Here is a 16,955-nt window from a genome sequence, read left to right as displayed (position 1 = left end):
AACATTGCATGTGTAACCCCTTAACTATTACTAATTGATAATGTAACTCTAACACCATAATTATCTAACTGTACAATTATTACTAACCGTACCATAACCACTGACTGTAGTGACAAAATTGTTGGAATGTTATGTGATCAGTTAGTTTATGTGGATTAATAGTGTGGATAATTGTATGGTTTGAATAATAGTTACATTGATAAGTGTATAGTCTTTGGTGGGTTTTTGATTTAATTTCGTGTGTGCGACGTCGTGATATTGTTGAGCGTGTGAGGATCCTGTGCATGTGTGTATGTATGTGTCATGTGGTGCTGGTGATGAGGAGATTGGTGTGACTGTTGAAAACTGTGTGTATATTTGTACAGCTTTTGAATCAGACGTTCTGTTGAAATCATCTTCTGATTCACAAGGTTGTTGGTCCTTTGTCTTGTATGTTAAAAAAAAAATTGACTACACTGTGTAGTAGGGAGAGGCCTGTCCTGGTGGCCGCATGGCCTCCATGTGGCAGTCTTGACTTAAATTTAGTGCAGGGTGTACATGTGGCTGTAACTAGTAGGCCAGAATTCTACGATCAGTTTCCATATATTGACTGTTGGAAACCGATTGTTGAAAAACTGCTTTGGTGAATTAAACTGTGCCATGAGGAACAATGGAGCCACATGGTGGTCAGAATTAAGGACTTAGTTTGGACACCCTCCCCCCCTTGCATCTGATTACCAACCCCCTATTGATCATCCAAAGCCAGAGTAGCCATTCCCCCACTATTCCTCTCAAGCTAAAACTGGTATAACTAGTATTTGCATTCCCCCTGCTCTATTGTCCCCGCCTACCCACATACCTATCTGTTCTTTTGTTTCAAACAACACCCACTGATACTTTGTAAATTTAAACTGACTTCCTTTTTGGTAGGAGTGTATTTTAGTATTGAATATTATTAACAGTTAAATTGTGAGGAGAATTCTTAATAACAGTAACTGAGTCTATTGGATCAGATAATTCTCAGCAATGACATTGTACCATCATTGAAATAGCACTAAAAACTACTGAACAGTCTAAAATACAACTGTAAGAAAAGATCAATGGTATAAGATGCTAGAGTACACTTTTATCCTTCTTTAGTTACTGGATGGGCCCCTCCCAGCTTTGTTCAAAATATCCCCTTTACTTAAATAAAAACTGAGATGTTTAATGTACCATAGAACTAAAGCTTTACTCAAGCCTAGATATCAGGGTGGACAGTGATTAAAATAAGCAATAATAAAATAAGCACATAATTAAAGTTTATCTGCTTCATTAGACTTTAGGGAGGCACTCTAGGGCCACCTACTGGCCATCTTCGGGAGTTACATTGATATTACATCATCTTTAACCCTATACTGACAAACCTCAAGTCATGACAGATTTGGTTGCCTCAATCATACAAACACATAATCCCACCTGGGCCGATTGCCAGCAATTATTATTAACTTTATTTAATTGTGAGGAAAGGACCCGGATTAATCAAGCGGCTATTCAAGCGCTCGAGGAAACGGCCCGTACTCAAAATTAGGCCAATCCAGTTGCATGGGCTGCAGCCCATTATCCAAATATTGATCCAAATTGGAATGTGAATGGTGCTGACATGCCCCAATTAAGGGCTTATCGGGAAGCCATAATTGCTGGCATGAAGGCAGGAGGGAAAAAGGCAATCAATATGTCAAAGACGGCTGAGGTGTTGCAGAAGATTGATGAGTCACCTAGTGCCTTTTATGAAAGATTACTGGAGGCATACAGATTGTATACTACTTTTAATCCAGAGGCTCCTGAGAATTCCCGAATGGTTAACTCAGCCTTTGTCAGCCATGCCCAAGGTGATATTAAGAGGAAATTACAGAAGTTAGGGGGAGTTGTAGGGGTGTCTATATCACAGTTGATGGAGATTGCGAAAAAAGTATACATGAATAGAGAAACAGAGACAAAGATGGAAGAAGAACGTAAAATGAGGAAAAAGGCAGATATGCTAGTGGTAGCTATCACAAGTGTAGAAAGACAGGGAAGGGAAGTGAATAGAGGAGACGAGAATAGGCTGAATAAGGGACCTTTAAGTAGGAATCCATGTGCGTTTTGTAAAAAGGAGGGACATTGGAAGAATGAGTGTCCACAGAGAGAGCATTTTGAAAGTAATAGACAAGGAGAGAGAAGAGTACGGGGAGGTTATAGTGGTAGTTATAGAGGAAGAGGAAGTTATGGAGGGAACGGTGGGAATAGTAGAGGGAGTGTTCAAGGAGACAGATATTATCCACCCACATAGAGACTTAGAGAAAGAGAGGATAGAGATTTTGTGGGTCTGCCTGACACTATCATGGAAGACTATTAATACCGACCGGGCTCCATCCCCCTTGGCCGAGCGGAGCCTATGGTCGATGTAGCAATAGGAGGAAAGAGGAGTTCTTTTATGATAGACACTGGTGGTGAACATTCCGTGGTGACTAAATGAGTTGCTCCTCCTTCAGGAAGAACTATAACGGTAATAGGAGCAACTGGGAAGAGTGCTGCTAGACCGGTTCTTAAGAGTCGCACTTGCATTCTGGGAGGCCATTTGGTGAAGCACCAATTCCTATATGTGCAGGAGTGTCCAGTTCAACTTCTGGGATGAGATCTATTATCAAAGCTTCAAGCTCAGATAACTTTTCTACCTAATGGATCAACGTCTCTGAGGTTTAATAAATCACCTGGCATAATAGCGGTATTGGTGCCAAAAGAAGAAAAATGGCGTTTCTATTCTGTAATGACAAATGCGAACCCAAAGAGTGATGGATCTGTATTTGACATTCCAGGAGTGTGGGCAGAAAATAATCCTCCAGGACTTGCTCGTAACATCCCACTGATACATACTGAGTTAAAGCTCAGGGTGTATCCTGTTAGCCTTTGTATGTTGTTCTTTTATCTATCCCAACAGCTGTAAAGGTGGCAGAGGTGACTCCGTGAATTCATCACTCCAGGGTTAAACCAGCGGCAGATTCCTGGCAAGCTACTCCAGATCGTGAAAATCCTTGTAAGATCCGGTTGAAGCGGGTGACTCAGTTGGAGTGGGTGCAAAGTATTGGGACATTGTGGTTGAAAGTAACATCCGAGATCAGCAAGTAGGTGTTTTGATGGCCATAATAAAGCCTGACCACCTACCTACGTTTCATAGCCAGAGTGTCTCGAAGGGACCTCTGTGAAGGAAAGTGAGGATCAGAAGAACGCCAATCCTTGCTGCCCTCACAGTCAGGAAGCTGAGGTGCCGTCGCACGGTTGAAGAATAAAGATGAGGACCGCAAGAATAAGTGTTTTATTATGTGTCTTAGTATTTTTATGATTTTTCAGGAGGGTAAAGGTAAGGATATTCCAGGCTGTGTTAGTTGTATTAAGACTATGAAAATAAGTAATCAGATATCCCAGACCCTAATTTGGCACTCATAATATGAATGTAAAGAATCTGTGTCTAGGTGTAGGTACTTAGATACTGATTATAGTGTGTGTGTCAACCGATATCAGGTGAGCCCAAGTGTTTTGATCCCCAATTCCAACCCTGTACAATTTGGTTGGTAATTTAGAATAGTAACTCTCAGGGGACCTTGATAAATAGGACGGTGATAAATACCATGCATTCCACGGGTATTCTATTATTTGATGCATGTAAGGCGATTTCGGGTAGTGGAAAAACTTGGAATGTATGTGGTAATCTTAAATGGGAACGAACGTATGGGTTCAATGACAAATATTTATATCCCTAGTAAAAGATCTACTGATCCTGATTGCCCGAATAGAGATTTTAATTTTTGTCCCTATTGGTCTTGTGTGGGATGGGCAACCTGGGGTAAAACAGTAGATCAAGATATAATTATCCAAATGTTGCCCACTGCACTGTATTGTAAAACTATGGAGTGTAATCCTGTGCATATGACCATTTCCAATCCACAGCACTTCATTGATAAGTTTGGGAATCTTTTTGGGTTTCAAAATACATGGTACAGGAGTAGATCCAGGGACTGTAATATATGTAGGTCTTGAAATGGAGACAGTAGCAACCCAGACTCATCAGGTTTTTCATTCCTTCTATGAGGAGATGAGTATTGAGGATAAAATTCCCCATAATGTTAAGAACCTATTCATTAATTTGGCTGAGAGTATTGCAGGTAGTCTTAATATAACTAACTGCTTTGTATGTGGAGGTATTAATATGGGAGACCAATGGCTATGGGAGACAAAAGAGATTTGGTACCCTGGTTCTGAGACAGATGAACAACAGATGCCTCCTCAGTCTGATCATCAAGTAAGTACTAGAGGTAAATCAGAATGGCTTTATAAGACATCTAATATAGGTCACGTATGTTTAGCTAGAAGAGGGCCAATGTATAATACACCTGTTGGCGAGTTAACATGTTTGGGACAGAAGGCCTACAATGCCGATACTAAAGATACTACTTGGTGGTCAGCTTCAAATGTCTCGGAACCTACTAATCCGTTTGCCAATACACCAATTTGAAAGAGTTGTGGTTTGACTTATCTGCTACATCTAATTGGAGAGCCCCATCGAATTTGTACTGGATTTGTGGTAAGAAGGCATATTACCACAAGATTGGGAAGGGGCATGTGTACTAGGTATGCTCAAACCATCCTTCTTGTTGCTAATCGAAACAGGAGAGACCTTGGGAGTTAAGGTTCATGATGTAAATCATAAAAAGAAGCAAGCATCTTTGAATATAGGTAGCTGGGAAGATGATGAGTGGCCTCCCCAACGTATTATTAATTATTATGGACCGGCCACTTGGGCGGAAGATGGTACTTATATATATATGCTCAATATGCCCAATATATATGCTCAACCGTATTATAAAACTACATGCGGTGGTTGGGATTATCACCAATGAGACAGCACAAGCGCTCAATCTCCTAGCTAAACATAATACCATCTATCAAAATAGATTAGCTTTGGACTACTTATTAGCAGTAGAAGGAGGTGTAAGTGGGAAGTTTAATCTAAGTAACTGTTGTCTGCACATAGATGATGAAGGGCAGGCAGTGGCTGAACTTACCAGTCACATGGTTAAACTTGCGCATGTACCAACTCAGATCTGGAATGGGTATAACCCAAGTAGTTGGTTTGGAAGTTGGTATGAGCAGCTTGGAGGGATTAAGGCGTTAGTAGGAGGAGTAATATTCATTATATTCATTATATTCTTATGTCTCTTTCTGCCCTGCCTAATTCCATTAGTGGTCAGGTCTATACGTAGTATCATGGAGAGTACTATAGAGAGAAAGACAGCTACCCATGTAATGGCTGTCTGGAAGTATGAATCCCTAGCCCAGAGAGCGAATAATCGGGATGAGGAATGCTGAAGGAGTTTGTGATGATGCTAAGATGCTTACTAGATCTGTTATGGTTCATGGTTACTTGAGTGGTGTTGGCAAATTATGATTAGTGATGCATCTGGAATAATGTTATATCAGAAGCATCAAAGGGGGGAATGTGATGGGATTCCAGCATGGTCAAAATTTAGTAGGCCGAAATCTCGAATGGCATATGCTAATTAGTATCTGGTTACAAACAGTTGGATGAGTCATCAGTATACTAAGCATGTGTGGAAGTGGATAGAAAATTCCTTTGTCTTCAACAAGCCATGTGGTCTGCCATATAAGGAGATCCTGAATATCCTGTGTGCTGATTGGTCTGAGAAATATAGGAGGGGTTATACTGTATGGGAGGGGATATGCTGTTAACAAAAGTCCTGTGCACAATGGATTGCTCTCTCAGATATTTTTGGAACAGGAGTTCATCTAAGACCCGATCGGTATGTAAATAAAGGCCTTTTACTTCCTGAAGACCTGTGTCCATATCTCTATGTGTGGCTTCTGCGGTTTGTTCCTGTTATTTCCCCAGTAACAATAACTTGGCGGGATACCTGGACAGTGCAGTTGGAAAAGGGGGCAAGACGTGGAGTTGATTTGGGGAAACAACAGCCTTCATGGAGCTGAGGGCAAGGAACAAAAGGTTGGAGAACTGTCTGTTGGGCAACTGCCCAACAGCTGACAGAGTTATGAACCTTGTTTAAAATGGTTTTGTTAATAAAGCTGTGGCCGTTGCCCTTATCCACTATAGAATGTGTCATGTGTGTTATTTATTTATATTGCTGCTTTATAGTCATAGTTTCTCGGTTTTATTTTATGGTCTAAAATGTTAGTACAGTGGTACCTTGAGTTACAAATTTAATGTGTTCTCTGGGACGTTTCACGAAAAATTTGTAAACCGAAACGCAGTTTTCCCTAGGAATGCATTGAAAACCAATTAATCCATTCTGGAGGTCAGAAAAAGAGTCAAAATAAGCTGGCATGGAAACCAACCCACAATGCAGAACACACAGTAAAAGGCATGCAAATGACGAAGCTCAGCTTCCTACCTTTCCACCGCTTGAGAAATGCACCAAAAAAGTTTTTAAAAATCCCCAAACCACTGCAAAAAATTCCAGAATGGCTCCAAAACTCGATGCAAAAGCCGCTCCAACACCTCCAACACGTCCACACTCGACGCCACGTGCTACCCACATACTCCAGCATACACGAGGCCGGCACAGTAAACGTCCCAGGCGCAATGCATCCTGTGGAAGCTTGCATTGTATTGCGAAAAAAAATTGTAAACCAAAGCATTATTTTCAATGAATTTTCATTTGTAAACCGAAAATTTTGTTAACCGAGGCATTTGTAAACCGAGGTACCACTGTACAAAGATAGAAATAAAATTGTTTCATGACAGTAAGTTGCTTAAAAAGAAATATATTAAATCATAAAACACATAGTTCAAGTATATTTGTAATGGTTTTCTCAGGAATTTAACACCCAAAAAAATAAATCCTGACTATAGATGAATTTGCAGGCTGACATAGCATTAGTTGTCTGGCAACTGAATCACCATTCCCCAAGCAGAACTGAATTAATCTTATAATAGTCAATATCGAAGTATATTATTCCATTTTATTGTTTTAATTAAGTTGTTTTTATTGCATTTTGTATACATAAGGGTAAATCATTTTATGTTCAATAATTAGGGATCTGTTAATAACTGCCAACGAGCCACTGTTCATTTGACTACAATATCCACATGAATGTCCATATGAAACATAATGGGATTATGACACAAATTGACATTAATATATCACTTGGCTGTCTTTAACCTTTGACCTGTGATTTAATTGAAAATTTTGTTTTTGTCACCAACCTCACAATATTGGCCCACTGATCATAAGAAGTATATTACGAGTTATTCCTGGTTTCTGTTTGATATTGATAACCTTGACATTACTGGAATAGGTTAAATGAAACAGGTCATTACATTTTGGATTGTGGTAGCATTAAAACCACCATTTAGGTGACTTGTTCCCCCTTACCATCCTTTACAGGTAAGAAAACTTACCTTATTTCCAGCGCCATGTGGGTCTGGGCACTGGCCCAACCCCTAATCCGCCTTCTTGGCTAACATCATCAGAATTGATTATAGGAAAAGCATTGGTTTGGCTGAGATAGTCAAGGAGGCAGAGCATTTGTGGCATCAATAACACCGGCCTGGCCAATCAGCATCTCCTTATAGAGATGCATTGAATCAATGCATCTCCATGGGGAAAGTTCAACATCTCCATGCAGGGTGTGGAGACGCTGAATGTTAGTGCTGAGGAGAGGCCACTGGAGGTGTCCCTAGGCTTTAATGTAAACACTAAAAAAAAAAATGGCTGTGCCACAAAAGTACAGGAATGACTATAAAGTGCTGTTTTTTAATAATTTACAGTAGGTGTGGGTAAATAAAATAGTCCAAAGCAGTCTTAAAAATAGAACAAAATAGTCTATAAATAATTGAGTACACCTTTAAAATGAATTTTGCATTGCAATAGGAATTCTTGGGTAGGTAGTAGGTCCTTGTATCAGCGAATATGATGGGTAGAAGATTTGCATACATATATGCAAGGGAAGAAAATGAGAAATTCAATAGTGCAATATATCAACCTAAATGAGTAATAGGTACACTTGGTAAGCTACCGTTGTTTTATTACCTATTACTCATTTAAGTTGACATGTTGCATTATTGGATTTCTCGTTTTCTTATCTTGCATACATGTATAGATATATGTATGGATGTATTTTTAAGATTGCTTCGGACTATAATATTTACCCACACCTAACCTACTGTATATTATTGGAAATATCACTCTATTGTCATTCCTGTTCTTTTGTGGCGCAGCCATTTTTTCTTTGTTGTTCTTGTAGATCTCCTAAAGGGTTTAGTGGGATCCCCTTCTTTTGGTTTTCTGCCTTCATTTTGATTAATTAGCGCTAAACATACTCCCTTTTTTCCTTTAATGTAAACACTGCTTTTTCTCTTAAAAGACAGTGTTTACTGCAAAAAGCCTGCAGGGACGGACTGTACTCACCAGAACAACTACATAAAAGGGAAACTATAGTGCCAGGAAAACAAAGTTGTTTTCCTGGCACTAAAGCTCCCTAAATAGTCCCTATAGTGCCCAGTTCCCCCCCTTCTGTCACTTACCTTGGTCCAGCGTCAATGTCCCTCTGCACTGGCTCGGGTCCACCTCCGTTTCCTCGGGTCCCGCTCGCATTAGGATTTTCCTATAGGAAAGCACTATACAATCTTTTCTATGGAAATTCCTGTGATGCTGGATGTCCTCATGCATAGCGTGAGAACGTCAAGCGTCAGTTAGGCCGAAAGCCAGGAAGTCCCTTTAGTGGCTGTCTTGTAGACAGGTACGTGAGGTGGAATTACCCTACAAAGCTAAATATTGCAGTTTGTAAAAAAAAAACGCAATAATTAGCTTTGCAGTGATAAGGGTCCTGGAAACATGCACCCAGACCGCGTCAATGAGCTGATGTGGTCTGGGTGCCTATAGTGTCCCTTTAACCCCTTAAGGACACATGACATGTGTGACATGTCATGATTCCCTTTTATTCCAGAAGTCTGGTCCTTAAGGGGTTAGGCTGTAGTTGTTCTGGTGACATTAGTGTCCCTTTAAATCTATCAACTTTAATAATTCAACAATAGGTCTACCTGGGTGTCTTGTGATATTTTTATGAATTTTGAGTAGAATGTATATACAAACGATGAGTGCATTGTTGGTTGAAAGTTACATGGTTATTATGGAAATATTATAATCTTCTTGCACCTTATTCTTATTTAACTATTTTTCACTCTGAATATTTCCTGATCTTTAGCTAGAGCACAACTTGGCACTCTCTTCAGATTTTATTTTAAAATTGTCTACCCTATTACAGCATTTGTTATTTTCTCTCCTTTCCTGAAACGCAGAGTCACTCGTTGACCACGGATCACATAATGTTTTTATCAGTGAATTATATACAGACATTTTTACAGGCTTCGGTGACTTTTACTGGGTTAAGGGAACAAGAGAGAAGAGAGAAGCGACAGCTCTGCTTTAATAGCCAATTGAGTGGTATGTGTTTTATTATCTTTTATATAGAATGTGCATCATCAAGGCTGGAATGGATTCTACCTTTCGTTAACTAAACGACCAGCCTGCAATGAATTTTTCTTTTTGCTAGTAATAAAAAAGGCCAAAAATTAGTTAGCTAACATTCATTCTTACATCTTGTACAGTCCAGTTTCATAGCATTTGAATGAGTAATGCCAATATGACGTGAATTATGTGAACTGATTTCATATAATGGACAGGAAATTGTAATAAAAAACTGCAATTATGTAAGCAGTTAGGTGTTACAAATGAGAACCAGATTAAACCTCATTTCTTGGCAGAATGGCAACTGTACACAGACAAATGCCTAGTAGCTTTTTGTGAGTGCAAAATTGATCTTTACCTGACGTCATACTGTTATTAATTGTAGCAAAGCCCATTTGTGCCTGCATGGACTTAATACGGTTTCTTCATTCTGGACAGATGTCATTGAGATTTGGTAGAGAGTGAGTACGGACCTTTAAGGTGGGAGAAATGCAAGTTGCCTTTTCTCTGTCTAACCCCTGCCCGAGTGTTTTTTGCCAGTAGATGCTGTTCTGATCATACGTCCAGATCATTGGATAGCAGTTTTTAGTTTTTTTCTGCTTTTAACCTTTTCTCCCTATTACTATGCATCAGTAGAGATCCTGTATCTCTCCAATATTGGCCATTTTTCTATATGTTCAATAATTCTACGTATTCATAAAACGTCTGAGTCATTTTCAGCTGAGGAACCATGATAAGATATGTAAAAAAAAGTTTGTAGGGATGATGGATTTGACACTTTAATTATGTACAAGATAGGTTTAGTTTCTCACCGAATATTATTGCAACTTGACATGTTATAGAATGGCAATGGATTTCCTAGGTTTTGGTTTCTATAGTCACAGTAATTTAATGTGTGCCATAACAGTAATATACTATAAGAGTACAGTGCATAGGTCATGTAGTATTTACCGAACGATTTAGCATATAATTAATAACAAAATTATAACGATAGATTGCAGATCTCAGGTACTGATTTTATTATTCATCAAATTATTTTATTATTTAGCCTTCTACAGTAGTAAAACCCAGTAATTATCTTCAAGAAAAAAAAAAAACAGCCAGGAGAAAAAAAACATTAAAAAACCCGAAATGATCGTCTGGAGTTACTGCATCTACTATAAAACTGTTTCAATCATGTAGTGTTAATTAATTATTGAACATATCAATGAAATAAACTACTATGAAGTGACAACAGAATTCTTGGATTAAAATGAATGTCTAGTGGAGTTCTTTTAATTATTCAACTTTTCGGAGTAGTAAAAAAAAAGTGAACATTTAGAAAGAAACGCTTGTCAAAAGAGAGATAGATAAAGATAATGAAATACTGCAAAAAGCTCTGTAGGAAAATTCATGTTTTGCCCTTTCTCGATGCTCTTCTGGAGGGCACACTGCCTATACAAGAGGGAAAGTTGATACTTTACAACTGGATCAAAGAAATTTGGGAAAGAACACTAACTGGAGGGAGTTCAGCAGGAATACAGGACACCCCATATAGTCTTCAAGCTCATCAAATCTAGATATGCAGCTGCTTGCAGACACCTCCAGGGACATTGTACATACATCCTCATGCTAGTCTGGCAGCCTGGTCATCATGGATACTACAGTCCACTGGAAATATCCCAGTGTGCCATTCTAGTTGGGAGAGCATTAAGAACACAGACCAAGCCATGCACAAACTCAAACATTGCCAGGCTAAAAAAGTCAAGCAAAAGTATTCCCTGCTGCCTCTATCCTTCAGAACTGTACTAACAGACATTCCAATGCACTTTCACTATTTTAACTTCCAGAATAATGATTCGAGCAGGATGGCACAGCCGCTAGGCAGATTAGGCGGCCGTCATGGTGCACCAGCCTGGGGAGGGCACAATGTCCAGGTGACCAGCAGAAGCGGAGCGCACTGCATAGCACTCCCCTCCGGCTGGTCACAATATGTAGCTTGGCTGAGCTGCTGACTGCGGTAGAGGAGCTTCTGTAACCTTTTCCCAGTCTGACAGGAAGTGCTTTCAGAGAGCAAGAGCACAAAATAGCTTCCTGTCAGACCGGGTAGAAGCAACAGGAGCTCCTCTACCACAATCCACGGCTCGGCAATGCTACATGGAGGAGGGAGATGAGCTGGCACCAGGGGGGAGGCAGAGGAGAGGCACACAGAGGTCTGGGAGGCGAGGAAAGACTCACAGAGAGCTAGAGGTGAAAAGAGGCACACAGAGTAATGGGGATGAGGAAAGGCTCACAGAGGTCTGCAGGGTGTGGAAAGGCACACAGAGGGCTGGGGGGGGGTGAGGAGAGGCTTACATAAGGTTACATAAAGGTGCTGGGGGAGAAAAACCAACAAAGGTTGGCGAAAGAGAAACCCAAAGGGGCTGGGAGAAGAAAGAGATACACAAAAGGGGTTGGGAAGGGGGTGCAAGTAGCTGGTCTTGACCAGGGCACATAATAGTCTTGTACTAGCCCTGAGTTTAGGGCTGCAGCCCACATTTCCCTTGCCAGCCCTCCAATATCATTATCCACCTAACCTACTTGATAGTCTTTCCATGTGTATTACAGTTGGGGGTACATTACTTGCCTATTTAGATTTATATAGTGGGTGTTTATAGGCACACAATTCAAAGGCAAAGGCACCCCCTGCTACATCCCACTCCCCACCATTAACTATTAACTGTACATTGCAGTCATACAAACATCTATATTGCTTGAAATTATGAGTATAGTGAGTTTATGCCGTTTTGTAAATGCATGCAAGGTCAAAAATAATCTTAGAATTTAGAAGTGTTTAGGGCAAAGGAAGGTTTAAGATTAGAGAGGGATTAATTTCAGTGTTAGATTACATAACGTGGTAAAATGATTAAGAACTTGAGAGGGGTTAGAGCTGTGATATAAGGCTTGTTTAGAATTATTGGGTTTAGAGTTTATAGTGGAGTTAAATTTAGTATTGGTGTTGTTTAGATTTTATGCAGAGTTAAACCTAGGGTTAAGGTAGAGTTTCTTTCAGGTTTAGGGTTTGAGTTCTCAAATTTGGGAATAAGAAAATGATTTGTTTAGTATTTGCAGCGGAGGTTATTTTAGGATTAGGAAAAAGGATGTTTCGGCAAGTTTAGTTTTAAGGGTTATTTGCAAAGTATCTTATCAGGCTTTTAACATATGAATAATATTCCTAAAATTTTTAAAGCAATTTGTAGAAATGCTGTGTTTTTAAATAGATTAAATTCAAATGTCTGGTTGTAATTGAGTTGCCATTAAAAGGACGCTCTAAGCACCAAGGCTATTTGAATGCATTTGATAGATTATGACCTCATTAATATGCTTTACTTTATTATTAATTTTTTTTTGCATTCTAAAATCGTTATAATTTTTGTACCTGGGGCAGCGGGTACGCGGTTGCAGGGGTCCACCGGGCGGCAGGGACCCCTGGAGCAATGGGCCCGGTCGCAGCTGCGACCCCTGCGACCGAGGTATGTACGCCATTGATACCTGGTGTTCCTGTAAGTCAGCTGGGGTGATTCTTTGTGCAGCGCTGTTAGTCAATTGCTAAAATTGGCAGTAGATGACAGCAACGTACCACCAAATATGTGTTAAATAGTAATACCCATTTCCAATATCAGAATTTTTATTAGCATTGGGTTACTTTGGGGTTAGTCTGCTAAATGTAAATACAATAAAGAAACATAGCGTTTAACTGTGTGGGGACTGGCACTGATTTATAGTTACAATTGGTCACTCACAGATTTGCAGAATTAAAAAAGCCTTGAGTGGTATCTTTCAGTGTCCAATATGTTGTCCCTCCTCACATGTTCCTCACAGAGCAGAATGTATGTATCTCAAAAGAAAAAGATATATACACGAATGTAGTACACTTCCAGAGTTAGATAAAAAAGTATTTAATGACTTACATATAAGTAAAAAACAAACGGCTTGTCACCATGCACGTCCTACGCGTTTCGTCCTGGATATGGACTTCCTCCACACTTCTCTCTCATTCGAAAAAAATTGAAGATTTAAATCATATATATTTTATATTTTTTATTTTCATTCTTATTTTTATTTTTATTTCTATTTTTATTTTTATTTTTATTTTCATCTCTAATTTTAATTTTAATTTTATTTTTATTTTCATTTTTAATTTTCATTTTTATTTTTATTTTCATTTTCATTTTTATTTTATTTTTTAATTTTATTTTTATTTTTCATTTTCATTTTTATTTTCATCTTTACATTTTTTACATAATATATAATTTTTTTATATACCTTTTTTTATATATTTTTATATCCATTAATATGTTCATATCTACTAGTATGTTTAATTACGTACATATTTTTCCCCTTTTTTTGGTTCATATTTATTTTCTATATCCTGGATTTCATTTAATTCAAAGACAAAATGAACTCCATTCACCTTTAAGTAGAAAGGGACAGAAGCGTGATAAAAATGGGTCTCACCAATCACAATAATGTGTATAGATAATAAACACTGTATGACCAATGTATCGTACTGTATGACCAATGTACATTAAAGAGTAGTAATACTTGTATTATATAAGATCTCCAAATAGTAAGAAAGATATATGTATGAAAATCTAAGAATTGTATATATACACATGCAGAACATTTGATTCATGCTTGTACATGAATCTTCATTTTTTATTATATATTTTTTATTATTATACTTATTTTGTATAGCGAGATGTTTCCACAAACCCTGTAATCACAATTGGTATGATGAATATTAACTACAGTAGGAATATATATCTTTGCTTATTTTTTTTATTTTTTTATTTTTTTATAGTAGTACCATCCAGAGTTCTCTTAATCGTTTTCTTCTTTCCCCACCCCGGTTTCCTCTATTCACATATAAATGTTCTGAGTCAATACGATAGAATAAGAGACTTGCAATGGCCGCGACCCACTTCCGGGTCTGTGAAACGCAAGATGGAACGCACACGTTGGACGTGATGATGTCACCAGGAGAAACATCGCGGCACACGTGATGACGTCACCGGGTTCCATGCCGCGAAAATTAAAAACCAGCTGACGAACATTTGGGACTAAATGGGGATGTATATAAGGACTGGGAGGGGGGATATGCTTTATGCTGCTATTACATTTTTGCACTTTACTGCACCAAGTCCCTGAGGAAGTCCATATCCAGGACGAAACGCGTAGGACGTGCATGGTGACAAGCCGTTTGTTTTTTACTTATATGTAAGTCATTAAATACTTTTTTATCTAACTCTGGAAGTGTACTACATTTGTGTATATATCTTTTTCTTTTGAGATACATACATTCTGCTCTGTGAGGAACATGTGAGGGGGGACAACATATTGGACACTGAAAGATACCACTCAAGGCTTTTTTAATTCTGCAAATCTGTGAGTGACCAATTGTAACTATAAATCAGTGCCAGTCCCCACACAGTTAAACGCTATGTTTCTTTATTGTATTTACATTCAGCAGATTTTCCCCTAATCTATGTGCATATATCTATTGAAGACAAGAAGAAGTCTTCGGGGAGTTATCGGGATACTTCACCTGAAATATTAAGGGAAGTCCTGGTTTGCTTTGAATCACATATATATAATTTTTTTCTCACTGGGTTGTGTTCACATATATTGTTGTTTTTACTTTGGGGTTAGGGCTGGGGTAGGGTAGGGTTACAGTTTGAGTTAGGTAAGGGTTATGGTAAGATAAAGGTTAATGCTGCATATAGGTTAGCGCTGTTTTTAAGTTAACGATAGTGTAGGGTGGAGGTTAAGGGTAAGGTTAGGGTAATCCCCCCAAACACACCATAGGAAATCAGAAATCATCCTATTTAAGAAGGGGAGTTAAGGACGATTTATTGTTACTGATATTGTTTTATTATTGTGATTGTATGGAGAGTGGTCCCTTAAGAAGTTTCTAAGGAAAAGAAACGTGTAGGACCGGTGATCTACTACTAGATATATATTTTTATTGGATTTTATACTAAATATATCATTTATACTTACCCACCCGATTCCTGATTTGGATCCGGAGAGCTGCAAGCTGAGGATCCAGACCTCCCTTGAAAGGGAAGGCAACTTCAAGGCACTTTATCAGACTCCTAGTCTGCGTTCTATATTAAGTGGGGGCACTGTTTATATCACCATACAGTGTTGCACTATTATTTTTCATTTCTAATTCTAGATATCCAGCTTAATCCCATATTTTGTGTTCATATAAGATTAGGATAAGCAGCTGGTTAGAGTTAGTGTAAGCGTTGGGTACGGGGTATGGTTGGTATAGGGTTAGCGTCAACTATCGAATATTAATTTAGATCCTTAAAATGTTAAGCATTTAACCATTAGGACTGATATAAATCTATTTGAGTTCATTTTAATTAGTTGCACTGAATGCGTAAAATTTAGCATAAATGTGAGAAAATTACCGTATATACTCGAGTATAAGTCGACCCGAATATAAGCCGAGGCCCCTAATTTTATCCCAAAAAACTGGGAAAACTTATTGACTCGAGTATAAGACTAGGGTGGGAAATGCAGCAGCTACTGGTAAATTTCTAAATAAAATTAGATCCTAAAAAAAATATATTAATTGAATATTTATTTACAGTGTGTGTATAATGAATGCAGTGTGTGCGTATGTGTGTGTGTATGAGTGCAGCGTGTGTGTATGAGTGCAGTGTGTGTGTGCATGAATGCAGTGTGTGTGTGCATGAATGCAGTGTGTGTGTGTATGAATGCAGTGTGTGAATGCAGTGTGTGCAGGGCCGGTGCAAGGATATTTGCCGCCGTAGGCAAAACATTTTTTGCCGCCCCCTCCCCCCCCATATGTCCTGACTTCCCCTCCTCCTCCCTCAGTGGTCCTTACCTCCCCACCCCCGTGTTCCTTCACTTCCCCCCCCCAGTGGTCCTGACTCACCCCTCCCCTAGTGGTCCTTACCCTCCCCTCCCCTAGTGGTCCTTACCCTCCCCTCCCCTAGCGGTCCTTACTTCCCCCTCCCCTCCCATAGTGGTCCTTATCCCACCCCCTCCCTCTCATAGTGGTCCTTATCCCCCTTCTCCCTCCCATAGTGTTCCTTATCCCCCCCCATCCCTCCCATAGTGGTCCATATACCCCCCCCCCTCCCTCCCATAGTGGTCCTTATACCCCCCTCCCTCCCATAGTGGTCCTTATCCCACCCCCTCCCATAGTGGTCCTTATACCTCCCCTCCCTCCCATAGTGGTCCTTATACCCCCCTCCCTCCCATAGTGGTCCTTATACCCCCCTCCCTCCAATAGTGGTCCTTATCCCCCCCTCCCTCCCATAGTGGTCCTTATCCCCCCCCTCCCTCCCATAGTGGTCCTTATACCCCCCTCCCTCCCATAGTGGTCCTTATCCCCCCCCTCCCTCCCATAGTGGTCCTTATCCCCCCCCCCTCCCTCCCATAGTGGTCCTTATCCCC

This window comes from Pelobates fuscus, chromosome 10, assembly GCF_036172605.1.
Source record: "Pelobates fuscus isolate aPelFus1 chromosome 10, aPelFus1.pri, whole genome shotgun sequence".
NCBI classification, from domain to species: Eukaryota; Metazoa; Chordata; class Amphibia; order Anura; family Pelobatidae; genus Pelobates; species Pelobates fuscus.
This window is presented reverse-complemented; position numbering follows the sequence as displayed.